Source organism: Meriones unguiculatus, chromosome 16, assembly GCF_030254825.1.
Source record: "Meriones unguiculatus strain TT.TT164.6M chromosome 16, Bangor_MerUng_6.1, whole genome shotgun sequence".
Lineage (NCBI taxonomy): Eukaryota > Metazoa > Chordata > Mammalia > Rodentia > Muridae > Meriones > Meriones unguiculatus.
The window spans coordinates 3,737,968-3,758,608 of record NC_083363.1 but is presented as its reverse complement, the minus strand read 5'-3'; the positions used below and the strand labels follow the sequence as shown (position 1 = coordinate 3,758,608).

General features: G+C 54.9%; 1 protein-coding gene across 1 annotated transcript in view; it reads right to left on the bottom strand.

Annotated features, from left to right (window-relative positions):
- Positions 1-18,264, bottom strand: part of Pacsin1 (protein kinase C and casein kinase substrate in neurons 1) — a 45,817-nt gene extending 27,553 nt beyond the window's left edge. The window contains exon 1 of the mRNA XM_021630068.2: positions 17,946-18,264. The gene's annotated coding sequence lies outside the window, so the exon portion shown is untranslated. The remainder of the gene's footprint in view (positions 1-17,945) is intronic.
- Positions 18,265-20,641: the final 2,377 nt, after the last annotated feature.

Below are 20,641 nucleotides of genomic sequence, written 5' to 3'. Positions count from 1 at the left end.
CCCAGGAGGCAAGAGGATTCTGAGTGCAAGGACAGCCTGGGCTGTCTCAAAAAATAATAATAATGATAATGATAATAATAATAATAATGTTTGAAAGATAGTCAGGTAGATCTCTGAGCTCAAGGCCAGCCTTATCTATGTAATAAGTTCCAGCACAGTCACAGCTATGAAGAGAACCCTTGTCTCCAAAAACAAAAAGAAAGAAAAATAGGAGGAGGAGGAGAAAAAAGATGGCTCAGGCAGTGATGTGTATATGAAGAACCAGTATTCCATATCCCAGAGCCCTTGTGAAGAGCAAGGCTCCATGGCGCACACTGGAAGGCAGAAACCCCACCCCCAGCCAGTGACTTAGAGCTGGGACCACCCTGTCTCAGAAGGTAAGGCAGAAGGCCAGGCATGGTGGTGCAAGCCTTTCCTGCCAGCGCCTGAGAAGTGGTCACAGGAGGAACAGGGGTTCAGGACCAACCTGAGCTACAAATAAAAAGAGCAAAGCAGTGAGGCTCTGAGGACCAGCAGGCCTTGGAGAAGCTCCGGCCTCACTAACTAACCATGGGCACTCAGCCATCCCGCACAGCCTGGAAATAGAAAGGAGTGGGACCTGGAAGTGGGTGGGGCCGGTCCTGAGCTGTTTCTGGAAGATGGAAGCTGAGATAAGCCAGTTAAACCAGGCAATCCATGATTCCAGTCAAAGGGTCTCTGTAGCTCACTCATCAAGAGACAGGCCTTGGTTTCCCTCTCCGAAAATCTGCTACGTTCTCCTGGACTTGGGGGATGCTGGGAGAACAAAGGCAGGGGAGTCGCTGCCAGTGAATCCCACAGGAGCCAGGCCCCGAGGCAGCAGGCTCTACCTGGAGCATTCCTCAGAGCAGGCAGAAGCGGATGCCTGGCCACCCTGCAGTTGCTGACAGTGTGATGACGTGTCTGGCGGGGCTGCTGGAGGGTGCTGGGATCAGACCTCAGCTAGGGACACTTCCCTGGCGGTCCCCCGACCCTGCCTTCCAGAGCAACGGGTCCCAGACATGCTGGTCAGAGGAGTCGCAAAATGCAGACCACAGAGGGAAACGCCTCAGCAGTCCCTGCTGAAGTCACCTCCGAGTGGTGTTCCATTTGGCCTACACAGACCCCGCTGTCAGGGTCTGCTGTTCTGGCACGGGAGGGGGACACCCGTCTTGTGTTCATAGACTACACCCTGCCACCTCTCCTGACCCCAGAAGAAAGGATGTGACCTTGGGACAGAGGGTCACCCTGGAGGTTGAACACCCTGGGTTTGGTGGCTTTCGTTCACTTGTTTTTATTACTATTTATTCACTTGTTTTGCATATTTGTTTGGGTTTTTCTGAGAAGGGTTTCTCTGTGTAGCTCTGAGGGCCAAGGACAGGGGACAGAGGCTGACCTCAAAGTCAAAGAGCCGCCTGCCTCTGCCTCCTGCATGCTGGGATTAAAGACATGGGCCACTGGCGCCCAACTTGTTTGTTTTTATTTTTTGAGACAGGTTCCCATGTCGCTCAGGCTGCTCTTGAACTTGTGATCCTCCTGCCTCCTAACCTCCACTTCCCTCAAAATGGGGTTTCTAGCTAGCACCACCACACCTGGCTATGGGTTGGGTTTTTTGTTGTGGTTGCTACTGGTGGTGTTTTGTTTATTTGTGTGTATGTTATGTGTATGTATTTGAGACAAGGTCTCATTATGTATCCTGGCTGGCCTACAATTTGCCATGCAGATTAAGCTAGCCTTGAACTCGTAGAGATCCTCCTGCCTCTGTGTCCCGTGGGATTAAAGAGGCACACAGTCACATCTGGCCTATTTTGCTTCCTTTTCTAATGTTGCCCAAGCTGACCTTGAACTCTGGGGCTTTTCCTGTCTCACCCCTGGGTAGCTGGGATTCCAGGCATGTGTAACTGCCCCCGGCAGCACCTATGTGTAGGCACAAGCCTCTGTGGGTGGGATGGCCCAGAGAAGGTGATATGAGGCCTGAAGGAAGATCTTTAGCTCTGTCAGTCTTGGCACAGGGATCTCTGTGGGTCACCTCTGTGCACCAGACCCCCTCTGATCCTCTCCAGTGCAGCCCTCCCTGTGAGGGACAACAGTTCGGATGCTAGCAGGAGGCTCTGGCCTCTGCCAACAGACAGCAGCTCCATGTTTGAGGGGTGGGGTACAGCCACTGCTTCTAAAGCCCTGAGCAGGACACAGCTCTGAATGACAGAAAGGCTGAGGGCTCTATCTCAGGCCGAAGGCAGAGGTCCGAGCCTCCTGGCATCTGCCCTGCTCTCAGAGTGGGCACACTGGGGGACACCTCAGGCCTGAACCTCACCCACGCTCCTGCTTCTGCAGGAAGGCCTGGCGGATCCTCTGTCACCTAAGTGGACAGGAAGCCCCAGATAACATCCCCTGAAGAGGCCAGGGTTGCTAGACCTGGCTGAGAGCCAGCATGGGACAATGTCACAGTTACCGGACAGGTCAGAGCTGCCACAGAGCAGTCCACGGAGCAGACATGGCCGTGATGACTCTAGAAGCCAGCCAGGCTGAACCCAGCAAGAGCAATGTGGCTGAGGGCAGGGGACCCACAGGAAGCCACCGATAAGGCCGGGGTGCGGCTCGCTGCCTAGAGGATTTGCATGGACAAAGCCCCGGGTTGCATCCCAGGCAAGGCACAACGCAGGAGTCTGGCGCAGGCCTGCAATCCAAGCACTTGGGCTGGAGACGGGGTAAGAGTTAAGGGTCATCCATGGTGATACAGCAACTTCAAAGCAACCTGGACCACATGAAACCTTGCCCCAAAAGTAGAAACAGGGCTGGAGAGATGGCTCGGTGGTTAAGAGCACTGCTTGCTCTTGAAGAGGACCCGAGATCAATTCCCAGCACCTACATGGTGGCTCACAACCATCTGTAACCTCCCTCTCCAGGAGAGCGAACACCTTTTTCTGACCTCCATGGGCGCATGGTAGCTATACATACATACACTCATGCACCCAAACATTCATACACATAAAATGAAATAGACAAATCTTCAAAAAGTTTTAAAAGAGCCGTGTGGTGGTAGTGGTAGGGAGAGGCAGGCAGATGTCTGTGAGTTGGAGGCTAGCCTGGTCTTCAAAGTGAGTTCCAAGACAGGCAGGGCGACACAGAGAAACCCTGTATCGAAAAATAAATAAATAAGGAGGCCAACCATCATGGTATTCATTGTAATACACCTTTAATTCGAATATTTGGGAAGCAGAGACACGCAGACCTCTGTGAGTTCAAGGACAGCCAGAGCTACAGAGCGAGACCCTGACTCACAAGCTAATTAACTAACCAAAAGTAAAATAGTAATAAAGGCCATAAAAATATACAGCTGAGGAACCGAGGAACCGTGTTGGAGCCCCTAAGGCTGGAAGGCCATCTGTGGACCAGTGGACACCCAATGGCCACGGTGTGGGGCTCAGCTCCCCCCATGTGGAACCCACCTGCCCCAGCACCACGGCTGAAGAGGTGGCTTCGCTCACTGCCACACCCATCGAAGAGCCTAAGTGCCGTGGGTTCACACCTCAGGCCTCAGGATTCCAGCGGAGCCAGCAAATCCCTCATCTACGGTCGCCCCACTTCCTCAGGTGCCTTATGGCAATTGGGATGGGTAGGGCTCCCCCTGCTGGCAGGAATACCTGCCCCATTCCCCGAAGGGCCTTTAGCAAAAGCCTCAGTCCACAAGGAGAGCTGAGAGAGGAAGGGCTGTTCTGATTGGGCAGAAGTCTGTGCCTGATGTCTCCAGTGCCCCTGACCCTGTGCTGACAGAAAGCTGAGGAGGGTAGCAGCCAGGTGCTAAGCGTCTGGACCATCTGGCAAGCCACTCAGGCCAGCAAAGCTGCTGGTAAAATGCCTGCATGCAGGCACACACGCACACGCACACGCACACGCACACGCACACGCACACACACACACACACCTCCGCCAGGGCAGGGAAATGAAAGAAATTGACCTGGGCCAGCTTCACCTGCTACTATTCAGAAGCCAGACGTTTTGCCATGGGAAGACTTCAAGGGCCGCAGGGGATGCTGGGAGTGCCCGGGATGGCCCTGCCAGGGCTTGGGTACTTCTAGTACATCTGGGAGCGATGGCTCCCAGCTGAGTCTTTGGGCATCGTCCTCAGCTGAAGGGAAGAGCCTGGCCCAGGGTTATCCCTTCTCCCTGGAGACAGCCTGTGCCCTGTGACCGGCCAGTGGGGAAGTGTGAGGACCCGGCAGCCATCTCAGCTCTGAGGAGTCAGCCCTCCCTACCCCCATCTCCGCTCACGTGGGGTCAGCTGAGGCCTCAACCCACTGTGACGTCACTCTGCCCTAAGTGCAGCCTTCCAGTCCCTGGAGCTTCCTGCATTAAAACCTCCTGTTTCCAAATCTTCGCCCGAGGTCCAGCTAAGAGCCCCCTAAAGCTCGCTGGCTCGCACCTCCTGCTGCTGCACAGTGGTGATTACATTAACTGTGAGGTTGGAGGGGCAAACTGGACACTCGGAGGGTGACGTGCCCATCCTGAGAGCCCCTCCAAACACCAACACATCTGCAGAGCAGGGACGGGGGCCCGTGCATCACAAGGTGGCCTCGGGAAGCCAGGGAGGCCACTGTCTCCAAGCACCTTCCCCTCCCCCGCACCTGACAACTGTGCTACTTATTCTAAGAAAAGGGGAGCAGCCAGAGCCCGCGTCGAGAGACACTGTTCTTCCTCCCACACAAAAGAAGGAAAAGGGGCCAGACATGGTGGTGCAGGCCCTAAAGCATGTACCATCACACCCAGACCCTGTACGCCTGAGTGCTCTGGAGCTTCAGCACACACACATTCAGGTGTGTTCGGGCGGTCTCTCTCCCCCTCCCCCCTCCCTCCCCAGCACACCCAAGGAGGCCAGAAGCCTGGGAACTTAGGTTTTAGGTTGGGGGCGGTCCCGAGCCACTCCGTGGGTGCTGAGAATCAAAAGCAGCAAGTGCTCTAAACGGCGTTCTCCAGCCTCCCTGCATTTTTAAGACGGTGTCAGCCTCACAGCTAAGGGACGAGAAGCAACAGAACGCTGCCCCAGCCCACACGGGTGGGTCTTGCCTAGAGCACCTGCACCCCTGCACCAAGGGAGCACACCTGCCCACTCCGTGGACCTCCCAACGCCCGCCTGAAGTCTGCGCTGGGCCTCACACTTGGCACGGAGGAGTCTCAGGACCTGATGGGAGTGATGACAGCTGTCTGCCACTACAGGGCCACACAGAATAGCTGTCTTGTCTCTCCAGCCCGTTCCCCTCTTAAACTCCTGACACCGCTGATCCCTTCTCTGTCTGCAAACTCCTTCCCTTGACCCTCAGGCGGCTGTACTGAGAATCCTGGAATTTTGATTTCTTTAAAAAACACAGAAATACAGCTGGGCATAGTGGCTCACACCTATAATCCCAGCACCTGGGGAGGCAGAGGCAGGCAGATCTCTGTGAGTTCGAGGCCGGCCTGGTCTACAAAGTGAGTCCAGGACAGCCAGGACTCCACAGAGAAATCCTGTCTCAAACAAACAAACAAACCCAGCAGTATTGTAAGAATATGTTTCCGTTTTAATCCCTGGGGTAGACATATGGGGCTGCTTCTCAGCAGTTATGCTTTGCCTTGCCTCTAGCAGAGGCGTGGTTTTGCCAGCTGCAGACAGTTTCTGCGATTGTGTGCTGTTTGGAATCCTGGGAACTTTTCAGAGGTTATGTAAATGCTAGAGCCCCGATAGGTCAGAGGCTGCTGGTCGGTCGGGGAGGTTGATCGTGGTTTGTTAGTAGTCCTGCTCAAAGAAGAAACAAAAGGAAAACAATTCCAGAGTCAAGGATCTCCCTCTCTCTCCCTCCCCCCATCCTTCTGTCTCTCCTATCTAGTGTTAGGGGGTGAAACAGGGGTGGGGGGAGAGAAAGGGTGGGAGAAAGAGGAGCCCACAAAGTAGCAAAGGCCGTCTACAGCATGCAACCTGCCTAGACAGGCTAACTGATATTCTAAAATGCATTTTAGCTTCCCCTTTACCCAGACCAACTGCCACTGTTCACTAGCCCCTCAAAGGGCATCTTTCTTTGTGTGAGACAGGGTCTTTCTGTGTAGCCTTGGCTGTGCTGGACTCATTTTGTAGACCAGGCTGACCTCAAACTCAGAGATCCACCTGCCTCTGCCTCCCAAGTGCTGGGATTAAAGGCGTGCGCCATTACTTCGAGGTTTCAGAGGGCATCTTGATGGCTTCTAAGTCTTAGCACTTCCTGGACAGCTGCAACCCACCACAGCACGTTAAGGCCCTGATGAGTTCAGCCGTGAAGAACACTCCTATCTGGGAATGGCAGCCTGTGCCAGAGAGGAAGGGGGATGAAGCCAACCTGGGCTACGTGAGCCTTTGTTTCAAAAGCAAAGGAGGAGCCTGTGAATGGCTCAGCACATACAGGCACTTTCGGACACTTGCCAACCTGCATCCAATCCCTGGACCCACACTGTGAAGGAGAGGATCACTCGGGTGATGGCCTCTGACCTCCACGTGGATGCCACAGGTATGTATATAAATGTAATTAAAAAAAAAAACTTCTTATGTATACAGCATTCTGTATACATGTACACCTGCAGGCCTGAAGAGGGCACTCTAGATGGTTGTGAGCCACCATGTGGTTGCTGGGGATTGAACTCAGGACCTTCTGGAAGGGCAGCCAGTGCTCTTAAACTCTGAGCCAACTCTCCAGCTCTTAGATGTAATTTTTAAAAGTGATAAAGCAGTTGGGCATGGTGGCACACGCCTGTAATCCCAGCACTTGGGAAACAGAGGCATGCGGAGCTCTGAGAGTTCAAGGCCAGCCTGGTCTACAAAGCAAATCTAGGGCAGCCAAGGCTACACACAGAAACCCTGTCTTGAACTCACCCCAAAAAGTGAAAACATATGTATGTATGCATATATGTACATATGTATGAATGTATGTACGTATGTATGATTGTATGTATGTATACGGGCTGGGGGATACTTCAGTTGGCAGAGTGCTTGCCTTTCTATTACAAGCACCAGAGAAACTGGGTGTGGGGGTGCGCACCTGTGACAACTGAGGAGTTAGAGGCAGGAGATTCAGCTGTTCAAGGTCATCTTTGCCTACAAAGTGTGAGTCTGAAGCCAGTCTGGGATGAATGAGACCCTGCCTCAATAAAAAAAGAACAAAATGCCCTCACTCACGTGAATGCTCCCTGAGTGTTGCCAAGGGGGCACAGGCCTGAGGGAACCCCCAGACATCAGGCGGTGTGGCCTCCACTGCCATGGCCCTGTGCAGCAGAGAGTGATCAGAGCGGCCCTCGGGCTAGACAGGGAGGACCTCAGAAGAGGAGGGGGCTGGAGAACAGACTCCTGGGAAGGCCCCATCCCACTTTTCCTGCTCACACCCCCTCCCAGGCAGGCTGGCTCTGCCCTGCAGTCCCTCCTCAGTAGCTCAAGACTTGATTCCCGTGAGTCTGGCCTGAAGCCACTGGCAGCCGCCTTCCATTTTCAGTCCTGGACCCTATTGTGCTCCAGCCCAGCTCACTATGCTCACCAGGTGGCCCTGTACTAAGAAGAGGGGAGGTGCGATGCACTGCCCAGCAGGGGCTGCCCCTTCGTCAGGGCCAAGGACAGAGGGCTGGGGATGGGGCAGAGGTGAAGACGGGGACCCCGGGAGACAGGGAGGATCAATGAGGAGAGTCTGCCAAATAGGGCAGGTTCCATGGCAGCCAGTCACCCAATACCCAGATTGGGCAGGGGAGGTGGGGAGGGAGCCTGATGGGGCTGGTGATAAGGAGACACCAGATACCTGCCAGAGGAGGAGGGGGAGAGGTCACTGCAGGAGGAAAAAGCTCCGCCCAGGGTGGCAATGGAATCCATGCTCACTGAGAGACCTTGTCTGGAAGCCTGAGGCCCCTCTGTGTCTCAATTTACCCATCTGCAACCGGAAATAGAGGCCTAGGGCTGGAGCTCAGTGAGAGAGTGCTTGCCTAGCATACTGGGCCTCTGGGATGCATCCCAGCACTGTAAAAACAAGATAGAACTCGGCCAGCCAAGCAGGTGACAAGGACAGAGTGCGTGTCCTTCACTACTGAGGACCCAGCACCGGGGCCACACTCGGTCCTGGTTCATCCAGCATCTGGTGCAGTGAGACACAGCTGGGAGGACAGAGCTGCCAGCCTGGAAGAGCTCCGGGAACACCAGGCAGAGCCCACCACCAACTGAGCCCTCCCCACCTTATATTTTGAGGCAGAGTCGTGTAGAGCCCAGGCTGGCCTGGACATCACTTTCTGACCCTCCTATTTCCATTTCCCAAGTGTGAACCTGGCTTATGTCATTATACATGTGTGATATACATACACGTCATGGTACCCATAGAGTGGTCAGAGGACAACTTGAAAAAATTGGTGCCAAGGATCCAACCCTGGTCATCAGGCTTGTTGGCAAGTGCCGAGCCATTTTGAAGGCTTTTGTTGTTTGTGAGAGTCTCCCTGAGTGGCCCTGACTGTCCTGGAACCCCTCTGTAGGTGCTGACTGAGAACTATGACTGCTTTCAGTCCACGGAGATCCGCCCGCCTCTGCTTGCTGAGACTAAAGGTGCCCAGCCCTGTGCCCAGCTGGGACCTTTTGCAGGGCTTTGGGCTTCATCGTGAGTGGCAGGAAAGTCACTAAAAAGTTGAAGAGAGGAGGAATCTCATCCTCAGGTCAGGGGGAGCAGGCAGCCCTGTGGTGGCTGCCCCAGTAGCTCAGAAGAATCAAGACGAGGCTGGGAGGAGAGCGATGGAGGCCAGGGAGGGTGTGAATTCTGTGGGTCCTGAGGGCAGCACTTAGCTGGTTTCCTGCAGCAAGTGGCAGCATCAGGACAGATGGAGCCAGCTGCCACCTCACAGAGAGGGCTGAACAGCACTGTGGAGTCAGTCAGCAGAGCCTGTGAGCTGCGCAGACGACGCAGAGGCCTCACAAAAAGGCAAGAGCCTGATGGTGCAGAAGGCATGCGCCTGGGGTCTCAGCCAATCACAGTACACTGACCTGATCTCTGTCCTTTGTTTTTCTCTTCTTCTGATTGTCGTTGTGAGGCAAAGTCACGTAGCCCAGGCTACCCTCAAATCTGAGGTCTATCTCAGGCTAATCTTAAATTCCTTATTCTCCTGCTCTACCTCCTAAATGCTGGGATTACAGATGTGCTGAGCCCAGCTCTTAAACTAGAAGAAGGGAGGAGAAGAAGCTGGGGGTGGGGAGTAGAGAGAAGGCAGGGGGGAGGAGGAGGGGCGGGGAGGGAGAAGAGGAGGAAGATCCATCTGAGAGAACAGGAAATGGGAGTCCTGACTGACAATTGGTGACTTTAATGAATTGTTACTTCTTAGGTATAATAAATAGTAGAGGACTCAGACAGTCTCTCGGATGAAGGTGTACTTTCCCAGCATGTGCAAGGGCCCAGCATCTCCAATGCTAGAGCAAAAAAGCAGAAGGGGGGCTGTGGTGCACGCCTGCAATCCCCACACTCCGGAGAGGCAGAGGCAGGCAGATCTCTGTGGGTTCGAGGCCAGCCTGGTCTGCAGAGCAAGTCCAGGACAACCAAGGCTACACAGAGAAACCCTGTCTCAAATTAAAAAAAAAAAAGAAGAAGAAGAAGAAGAAGAAAACAAAAAGCCCTTATCTTGGGCCTGGAGAGCTGGCTCAGCAGTTTAGAGAACCAGCTGCTCTTCCAGAGGTCCTGAGTTCAATCCCCAGCAACCACATGGTGGCTCACAACCACCTATAATGGGATCTGGTGCCCTCTGCTGGCCTGCAGGTGCACATGCAGATAGAGCACTCAGAAAACAAAATCTTTAATAGAAAGAAAAGAAAAGGAAGTGCTTCTCTTGGGTCGACAAGATGGATCAGTGGGAAAAGGCGCTCGCTGCCAACCCTGACAGCCTGAGTTTGATCCCGGAGACCCAGGTGGTAGGAGAGAACTGACTTTTCTAAGTTGCCCTCTGACCTCCACACAAGCCTGTGTGGGCGGAGCACCCACTTGCACACAGATGCAAGGAAAAAACTTTAGTAGTAAGATATTTTTAAGTTATTTATTTGTTCCTTAATTTTCAGGTGTAGATGTGTGTCTTTGTGTGAGTTCATGCGCACTGCGCGCATTCAGTGCCCTTGCAGGCCAGCGTGGGACCCGCTGGACCTGGGCACCAGATAGCTGTGAGCCACCATGTTGGTGCTGGGAACCAAACCTGGGTCCCCTGCAAGAGGGGCCGTTGCTCTTAAACACTGAGCCATCTCTCCAGCCCCATTTTAAAAAGTTAAAGTAGTTTTTAAAAAGGAAGTCCTTAGGCCAGGCATGATGGTGCTCACCTTTAACCCCAGCACTCAGGAGGCAGAGGAAGGTGGATTTCTGTGAGTTTGAGGCCAGCCTGCACTACATAGCCAGACCCAGGCCAGCCAAGGCCACAGAGTGAGACCCTGTCTCATGAAACAAACGAACAAAAGAAAGTCAGAGGTGTCTGTTGAGCTAGGTACTGTGAATGGATGCCTGAGATTTGGTTTGAATGACTGCATTATTGAAAGCAAAGCAGCGAACAGAAAGGCAGACATCACATACCTCCTTTTCAGTGCAGATGAATTCTATTTTTGACAATAAAAAAAATTACAAATGAAGCTGGAGAGATGGCTCAGCAATTAAGAGCACTGGCTGCTCTTCCAGAGGACATGAGTTTGATTCTCAGCACCCACACGGCAGCTAAAAAGCATCTATAACTATAGTCCCATGACTGATGCCCTCTTCTGGGCTGCAGATGTACATGCAAACAAAAGATCTACGTATGTGCGTATGTAAGTAAAACTCTGTTGTTGTTTTTTGAGACAGGGTTTCTCTGTGTAGCCCTGGCTGTCCTGAAACTCACTCTGCAGACCAGGCTGACCTCAAACTCAGAGATCTGCCTGCCTCTACCTCCCTGAGTGCCAGGATTAAAGGTGGGCGCCACCATGCCCCTTAATGAAATAAATCTTCTAAAATTTTTACAAATTAAAGACAGGAGCTGTCAGGTTAGGTTAGGACTTGACAGTTAATCCCTAGCCACCACCACCCCCAACACACACACACCAAAAGACAGAATATTCAGGAGTATGAGGCAGGAGGATTCCAGGGCAGAAGCCAAAAAGGGAAGTCAAAGGAAGCCTAAGCAATTTAGTGATATCCTGTCTCAAAATAAGGTTGGAGCTAGCTTAGTCTGCACAGTGAGTTCTAGGCCAGCCGAGGCTACACAGTGGGACCCTGTCTCAAAATAAATAAATGGAGAACTTTTTAAAAGACAGAGAGGAAGCAGCCCAAGAGAGGCCCTCAGTGGCCCAAAGCCCCTCAGTGAGTCGGTGTCCGGTCCTTTGTCTGGACTCCTCCTGCTCTGTCACAGCCACTTCTTTTTGACAGGGATCCAGGAAAGTCACGGTAGCATGTGCGTCCCCAGGAAGGCCAGGTGCTGCAGAGCGGGGCTGAGGAATGAAAGGTCTCCTCCAGATCCTATGAGGACTGGCTGCACACTGGGCCACCCATCCTCAGCCAGGCATGGTGGTGGATCTCTGTGAGGTCGAGGCCAGCCTAGTCTACAAAGCGAGTCTAGGACAGCCAAGGCTACGCAGAGAAACCCTGTCTCAAAAAACCAACCATACAAACAAAGAAAAAGTCTGTCGTCTATGCCAGGCATGCTGGGACATGCCTGTAGCCCCAGCACCGGCGAGGGAAGAGCAGAAGGACCAGAAGTTCAAAGCCAGCCTAGGCTACAGAGCCAGTTTGAGCCAGGGCTCACGAGGGCTGCAGGAGATGCTGTTTCAAACAAACGATTAATCAAATGTCCAGGATCCCCTGTTAGCAGTCGCCTCACTGGGCTCATGGCTGTATCCCACCCCACCCCCCGTCCTGCCCGGAGCCATGCTAACCGTGCTCCAGCCCTCACGTGTCTGCTCCTCTGAACACGCCACCCTTCCCGAGCCCTCCTCTCACCCAACAGCCACCCAGCATGGCCGCCCGAGCTCTGAGACCATGGATGGCCTCGGCCTGGCTCTAGGGGTGGCAGAGGTAGGACACAAAGCCATGTCCATTCACTAACCCCAACCCAGGGGCATCCAGTGCCGCCTGCTGGCCTCCACAGACACAGGAGTGAGTGTACACACACGTACATGCAGGCCTCTGTACACACAAAACAAATCTAAAGACATTTTAATTACGTTAAAAGATGGGCTGGACAAGGCACGGTGATACAGGCCCTGGGAGGCAGAGGCAGGCGGTCTACAAAGCGAGTCCTCAGGAGGTAGAAACAGACAAGGCTGTGAATCTAACCGGCTGTACAGCAAGTACCAGGACGGTCAGGTACACAGATACCGTCTCAAGGACGAAAAAACCTAAATAAATAACAAAAACCAGCACTGTGGGCAAGCCTGATGAGCTAAGTAGGATCCCTATGCCCTGTGACCCACTCGGTGGAAGGCACCAACTCCCAAACGCTCCGTGGCACATGCGTGTTCTCCTTCCCCACCCCCTCCAACACACTAAATAAACAAATGTAAGATAATACTTAGGGCACCAGAGAGGTGTTTTAATGGGGAAGAGCACTGGCTGCTCTTGCAGAGAGAGGGCCTGGGTTCAGTTCCCAGCACTCTCGGGGTGCCTCAGCCATCTGTAACTCCAGTGGGCGGGGGGAGGCTGACGCCCAGCAGGCACCAGGTTCACATGTGCTACACAGATAAAACAGTCATACACACTTTAAAACTTTAAAAATAATAAAGAAGGGGCTGGAGAGATGGCTCAAAGGTTCAGAGCGCTGTTTGCTCTTCCAAACAAAGAAGAGGTCCTGAGTTCAATTCCCAGCAACCACATGGTGGCTCACAGCCATCTATAATGAGAGCAGATGCCCTCTTCTGGCCTGCAGGTGCACATGCAGACAGAACATTGTATACATAATAAATAAATAAATCTTTAAAACAAACAAAAAGATGTATATTGTAAAATAATAATAATAATAATAATAAAGAAATCAAACACTACTCATATATGAGGTCACCTGCTTCGTCCTATCCATGAGTCACGACCGTCTTTTCACAAGGTCCTTCCCCCTGCCCCCGCTGCCCCCAGGTGTCCCCAGAACACAGCAGAGGACTGCAGGAGAAGGAAAAACTACCATTGGCATGGGATGAGGGCATGACCATATCACCACGTCCTCCCAGTGGCTTCCGGATGACCACTGCTGCCCAGCCAGCCTCCCTCCCTGCTAAGACAGCACCGGCTGGAATCACCCCCAAAATGACACTGCCCAAAAAGGGGGCATCAGCACACTGCCCCCCACCCCCCAGAGATGTGAGGGTTTGTCTGCCACACCTCGGCCAGGAAAAGGCTTACGGGGAGGATTTGTGCTGCACGCTGGATTAACCTTATTTAGAAGCTCCACCTTGACGCTCAGGCTCTCCGTCCCCTCTGAATGGGCTTGCTCTGGGCAGGGTGGAGAATCCAGTTTGCAGACACAGAATTCAACACTGCTCTGCGGGCCTGGGCGGTGGCTCAGTGGGTGACCGGCTCTCGAGGTGAACATCACGACCTGAGTTTGAGTCCCCAGAACACACATCAAGATGGGCAGGGCAGGTCCATCTCAGTGCTCCCCCCCCACCCCCCCGCCAGAGAGGAGGAGACACTGAATCCAATGAGTCCACACGGACCCACGGACCGGACCGGCACAGAAGAGACCCTGACTGAAGCAAGGTGGCCTTGAGGCCTGAGGTGTCCCCTAACCTCCACGCTTGCACGGTTGCACATGCACACATGTTTGTTTATCGTGGGGGAGGGGTGTGAGTGTGTACCTCAGTGTCCTCGTGTGTGCGTGGGGGTCACAGCCCGTCACCTCCTTCCACTGTGTGGGGCTTCAGTCATGGCAGGCAGCGTCCTCACCCTCTGAGGGAGCACCATCCCCCAGAGAGAAATGTTTCTACTAGGGGTTAAGCCCAGGACCTTCCCAGGACAGCAAGCACGTACTCTGTCCTTGCCATACCGTGAAAAACCCTCTTTTTAGCCCAAGTATGCACATAGAACATTTGGGGTCTACTGATGCTGAAAAGGAACAGAACAAATTTGTTTATCTGAACTTTTTCTTCAGCGCTGGGATTTCACCAGGGCCTCAGGCATGCCACATACAATCATTTTACAACTGAGCTGCGGTCCCTGCTCAAACTCAGAACTCCCCCCTTAACCAGGCGCTCCGTATCCATCCCAGCCTATACCAACTTTTACGTTTATTTTTGATGTATTTGATTTATTTCATGTGGATGAGTGCATGGATACCCGTGTGTACCGTGTGCTCCTGGTACCTGATGAGGTCAGAAAGAGGGCACCAGCCGCTCTGGGGACTCAAGCTACAGTTTTGGTCCGCCATGTGGACACTGAGACTCAAACCTTATTTAGACCAAGTAGGTCCTGTGCAAGGGCAGCCAGCACTCTTTCCCCCTAAGCTACCCTCCCACTAGCATTTTCACACCGAGCAATGCTTAAAAAGTACCCACGGCTGGTAACCCCCAGCCTTCAGGAACCCCAGTCTGAAGGCACCTCTCCAACCCCAGAGACCCCCTTCCCTTCTGAGCCATCAGCACTCACTTTCCTGTCACCCCAGCTCCTGAGTCACATGGCCCACCTCAGCCTCCTCCCGCCCACCCTCCCTGGGATGGGCTTCATCTACAGCTGCCCCGCCCTGCTCCCCAGCAGCAATGCCGGGGGCTGGATGCCCAGGCCTAACCGGAACCAACTCTGCAGCAACCTGCAGCTGTGCCAAGCTCGTGGGGTCCTCTGCCATTGCCTCCGCCACCAAGCTGAAGCTCCTGTTGGTACCTTCTACGACCCTGAGCACCCCACCCTCGAGGCCCAGTCTCTCAAGGCAATGGAAACCAGCACCAAGGCAAGTGGCTGCAATGGTGGCTAACAGCTTTCCAGTCTGAACCAGATTGCCCACATCGGACACCAATTAGTTTTGCAATAAGAAAAAACAAAAACAAAAACAAAAAGCTTTTTGTTCGAAAGTCTGATATAGTCTGAGTTAGACTAAAATATGCAGCAAAGCTGAATCTGAATCTTAATTCTCCCGTTTCTACCTCACAAATGCTGCTGACATTACAGATGTGCGCAGCCATACACATCTGGCTTGAAGGCCGGATTCTTTTCTCTCGCTTTAATTTACACTTATCTATTTGCCACAGCTCGCGTGGAGGTGAAAGGACAGCTTGCGGGAACCAGCTCTCTCCTTCCACCATGTGGCTCCCAGCGACTGAACTGACGTCATCAGGGCTGATGGCAAGTGCTTTACCTACTGAGTCATCCACCAGCCTGGAAGGTTTTTGTTGTTTGTTGTGTTTTGGTCTGTTTTCCTTTAAGAAGAGTGTGAAACAGGCGGGGGAGATAGCTCAGCAACTGAGAGTTCATTCCACTCTGCAGAGGACCGGGTTTGGGTCCCAGCACCCCCACTGGGCAGCTCCCGCCACTTGTAACTCCAGCTCCGAGAGATGCAACACCTTTGACCTCCAGAGGCACCTGCAGTCACGCGTGCACACCTACGCAGGAGGCAGAAGCGGGTGGATCTCTGTAAGTCTGAGGCCACCCGGGTCTACACACAGAGTTCCAGCACAGTGAGCTACATAGAGGGACCCTGTCTCAAAAAAAAAAAAAAAAAAAAAAAAAAAAAAACGAACCACATAATAAACTGGATGGTGGTGGCGCACACCTTTGATCCCAGCACTCGGGAGGCAGAGGCAGGCGGATACCTGACTTCAAGGCCAGCCTAGTGTGCAGAGTGAGTTCCAGGACAGCCATTAAAGAAACCAAATAGTAACAATAACAATAATAGAAATGTAAAAATTAAAATAAACTGAAAAGCCAATGGCTGGGGCTCTTCGTCACAGAGGGACCACCTTGTCTAGAATTCCCCAGTGAGGGGCAAGGGGTGTGGCTCAGCAGGAAGTGCTTCCCACAGCGTATTCCCGGCCAGTGGCTGGATCCTCTTCCTACCCAGTACAGCCATTCTCTCAGCTCCTCCCCTTGCTTCCACAGGGAGAACCCCCAAATCAGCGTGCTCCTTCCCTGATGGCCTTCCCGGCCAGCCAGGCCCACAGAAGTTTCACTTCTCCAGCGAGCCACCATCACTCACTCCTGCTGGGGATGCACGCAGCTCCTGAGGAGGGAGAAGGCTACGAGCAACCTGAAGTCACGAAGGACCCACTGTGTCATGCTTTCCCCAAGGGAAGGTGTCCCTGTGTCAGGCCTTGGGGACACTGGACCAGTACACACATCCCGCACCCACGGTCTGACTCCATGAGCCCAGGAGAGATGTCACTCAAAAACCGAGGCAGAAGAATACCAGAGGGTCCAAGGAGAGGGAGCAGGATAGGAGAGGACCGCAGCCACATAAGCTTCCGAGAGCTTGCAGGGAAACCAGGGAGGCTTGGCTGGGAGAGAGAGCAGTGGAGGGCAGAGTGGGGACGAAGGGGAGTCAGCTGACTAGCAGAGCAGCCCAGCCTCTTCAGGGACCGCCGTGCACCTGTCAAAGGAGCCAGGCTGCCCAGGAAGGGCTCTGCAGAGAAACCGGCAACCCAGAAGCCGGGAAGAAAGGGAGGCCCTCAGCAATGGGCCAGGCCCCCCCCTGGATATCGGGGACCATGGACTCAGACCGGAGCCAGCAGGACGGAAGTCTCACAACAGTCACAGCTGCCACTCACCCCCAGGCCTACAGGAGCTTCTCCGGGGCTCTTTGGTCCCTGGGGACAGAGAGGCCAGAGGGGGCTCCCCTCCATCTTTCAGCTTGCTCACTCTTGCCCAGAATCTATATATCACTCACTCATTCATTCATTCATTCTGCAAACATTTCTTCCGTGCTAAGCCCTTCTCAGACAAGAGGGTGATGACAGAGACAGACAGATCAGATTCTTAGCCTGAAGGCATGTCGGTCTAGAGGGCGGCAGACCAGACATTAATAACCTCGGGGCTGACAGGGTTCAAGAACACAGGGCTGGAGGCGGCCTCTCACCGGTGGGCCATGAAGCCACTTGGAGAGGGTGATCTGAGCAGCCAGGCAGACATCTGATAAGAAAACCAGGCTGGGGGCAGAGCTTCCCAAACCCTCGCAATCTGCACCCCAGCTGTGCTGGGGCCCCTGACAATGGTAGCTATTTCTGGTCATGCCTAGAAAAAGAAGGTGGCCGCATGTGTGACTGCCCCCTCCCCGCCCCCACTGCCAGGCTGCAGAGCTGGGCTCGGAAGGGGGAAGCGGGGGACGAGCTGGAAGTTAAAAGCCGGAGGTTTGAAGCTGGGTCTAGCCAAGCTCTGGGGTCTGGTCACTGCGTCCCAGAAACATGAATGACCCTTTAACCTTTCCATGGCTTCCTGAAAGGCTGACACAGGCGGGAGAGTGCCCCAGCTGTGACGGAACGGTCTGAGGTTGGCGGAGGGAGGGCTCAGTGGCGCAGAGAGGATTGTGCTGCATCTGCGGGGCCCTTAGCACCGCCACCCCCTCTCCTTCCACCTCCCACCCCAGCTGGCGGGGGGTGGGGGTCGGAAGCGAAGAAGGAAGTACCTGTAATCGCAACCAGCCATCACGGGCTGTGCTTCTCCCCAGCCCACTCTGATCCAGAAATAACACACGCACCACGCTGGCAGCGGCCCACCCCTCCCAGCTGGTCCCAGAAAAACACGCAACACCCGGGGCCAGGCCCCAGCTTCCCAAGGATCCCATTTCCTTCCTCTTTCCGGGGTAGAGGCCTCCCCTTCAGCATCCCAGGGAACCTAGCCATCCTGGCATTGCCTGGGGTCAAGCCCAAAAGCATCCCCGGGAGCGCGCCCACCTCTCTCCGGGTACCTGTCCTCGGCTGTGTCCCCCGCCACCACACGATGGGGGCCTGCATCCCGGGCCCTGGGCTCCCCGCACCCCCACCCCCACCCCGCGCTCTCTCCACGCTTTAGACCCCCTACCTGGGCGCCGGGGGGCCGGCCACCATCGGCGGGAACGGGCGGCGAAGCGGGCGGCGGCGTCCCGGCCTCAAGCCCGGACAGCTTCCCGGGGGAGGAGGAGGAGGAGGAGGAGGAGGGGGAGGCTGGCGCGGCCGCCGCGCGTCTCTCCGGGGCTGCGGGAAGGAGGAAGGTCAGAGCCGCCGAGCGCAGCGCCGCGCGGGGGCGGGGGCGGCGCGGATTAGAGCGGCTCCTGGGCGAGCCAATGGCGGCGCGGTGGCTGCGCAGGTGGCGGCGCCGCGGCCACCCGAGGCCGCCCGCTCCCCGGCGCGGCGGGAGCTCCCTGCGCGCTCCTCGTCCCCGCGTCTCACCGGTGGGGCCACGCAGGCCAGGGCCTGGTGTGCTGACCCTTGTCCTCCCCTACCCGTGCGTGTGTGGGCGCGCGCAGGCCAGGGCCTGCGGTCTAGCCTGGTGTGATAACCCCTCTCCTACCGGTGCGTGCAGGAGGGGCCTGGGGACTTCCACCCGACCCCACGGCCCACCCTCAGCTCCGCCGAGAAGACCTGTGTGGATTCTCAGGCTGTGGGCAAAGCTGACCCAAAGCCTTCTCGGAGGCTCTCGGGGATCTGAAAGGTGACCCCAGCTGCTCCCCTGCCTCGTATTCTAAACTGCTTCCAGGAGCCAGCCTGCTGCCCCAGGATGGCTTGGTTGAACCTAAACCAGGCGCTCAGCAGGGAGACCAGTAGCACGAACCTGACCACCTCCGCCCTTCCCTAGCTCACGCTCATGAGACAACCGGGGTGAGAGGGGAATGTATTTTTGTTTGGTTTGGTTATTTGAGACAGGGTTTCTCTGTGTAGCCTTGGCTCTCTTAGAGCTCTCTCTGTAGACCAGGCTGGCCTCGAACTCGCAGAGGCCCTCCGAGCGTCACCACCGCCCCGCTGAGAATGTGTTTTGAAGTGGCATGCCCAACACTGAAAGCTCCCCCATCTGGAGGAGCGAGCAACGCGGGAAAGCGGCCAGGACCAGAGTGGGAGAGGCTGATCTTGAACACTGGACGCCCGCCCGCCACGGGAAAGCTGACTCCGGTTTGCCCGAGACGTCACTATTCTTTGTCTTACCCCTGAGCTCAGGAGGACGCCCGCCTCAGGGAACAGCGTGCTGGAATGGGTGTCTGCTAGGTTGACGGTGAGGCTGAGACTGCGCGCCTGCTCCGTGGGGCTGGGTCCCTTGGCAGTCCCTGGTTGGCACCTGGAGGATTCCTGAAGAGCCACGGAGTCGCTGAGGGCCTCAGCGGACGCTGGGAAGTTGAGGAGGTGGAGCTCCGGGATGCAGCAGCCGCAGCAGCGGTCAGATAGATGCATTCACAAGCGCCCAGCGAAAGTGGGCAAGCAAACAGCACTGCCTTGTCTTAGATCAGCGCCAGAAGGCGGCCCCGCCCTGGGAGCGCTCCTCTCGCCTCAGGCCGTCCTGGGCGCCCTCCCGCCCTCTCCCGGATCCAATCATGCCGGTGGTCCTGGTTAACCGAACGGCGCCCCAGGGAAGGCTGAGGGCTCTGGGCAGAGCTGGCCACCAAGGCTTTGCAGCCATGCCGTCGGATTGCTGAAATTCAGGCTAGCCAGGCTGCACAGGAGTGCGGAGCAGTTAGGCAAGGCTGGCAAGGCCGGCGTTTCCGGGCTGACTCTGTTAGTGGGGTGTCCTAGCTAGGGAGACTGATGAGACCCCCCTCCTGCCTCAGCACCTCCTGATTCCCCACACCCCAAGCTGGAGTTTCCCATCAGCCCCAGGCAAAGGTGTGAGACTCCCGTGGGACAAGGGACTTGACTCAAGCCTCAGACTCCTGTCTTGATAGCCCTGTCTAAGCGGAGTGTCTGGGGAAGCCACTGACACGGCCAGGGCTCTGTCCATTGGTTCGTATGACGGGGATGATGGTTACACTCCCCTGGTAGGGTGCCGGAAGCAGACAAGGTATGTGGCGAGCCCGGCCTACCCCTCCAGTGCTCTCTGCCCTGGCGGAGGAATTCCTCCTTCAGGAGGAACTGTCCTCATGTGGGGAGGATTTCCCAGAAAAGGCTCTCACAGAGAGGAAAGGCTGGAAAACCGGCCCCTCCTTTTCATGCTAGCTCAGTGGTAAAGCGGTGTTTTGGTTTTTTTTTTAAAGATTTATTTATTGTGTGTACAGCACTCTGCCTGCATGTACACCTGCATATCAGAAGAGGGCGCCAGATTTCACCCACATGAGTCACCACGTGGGAAGAGCAGCCAGTGCTCCTAACCTCTGAGCCATCTCTCCAGCCCTAAAGTGGTGTTTTCATCGAAAGCAGATTGGAGCCTGGGGGGTGAGGGCTGAGAAGGCAGAGGAGGGATCAGTTAGCTCTCTCAATAAAATGATAATAATAATAAATACTTCAAAGAAAAATAGAAAGAAAAAGACAGAGGAGCCACAGCTCCAGACTTCTCTGACAGGACACGTACTATCCCTTGATGGCCAGACATTTGGAGGGGTGATAAGAGTTGGAAAAGGGTGCTCACGGGGAGGGTGCTGTGATACAGGAAGAGAGGCAAGAGGCTGAGAGGAAAGCAGCAGCCTTCACAGGAGCTGTGGTCCCGCAGGAGACTTGAAAGAGGCAGCTTGGTTAGCGTGTGCTCCGGTAGTGATGGCTGGAGGGTGAGCCTGGTCTACAGGTTAAGTTCTAGGACAGCCAGGGCTACACAGAGAA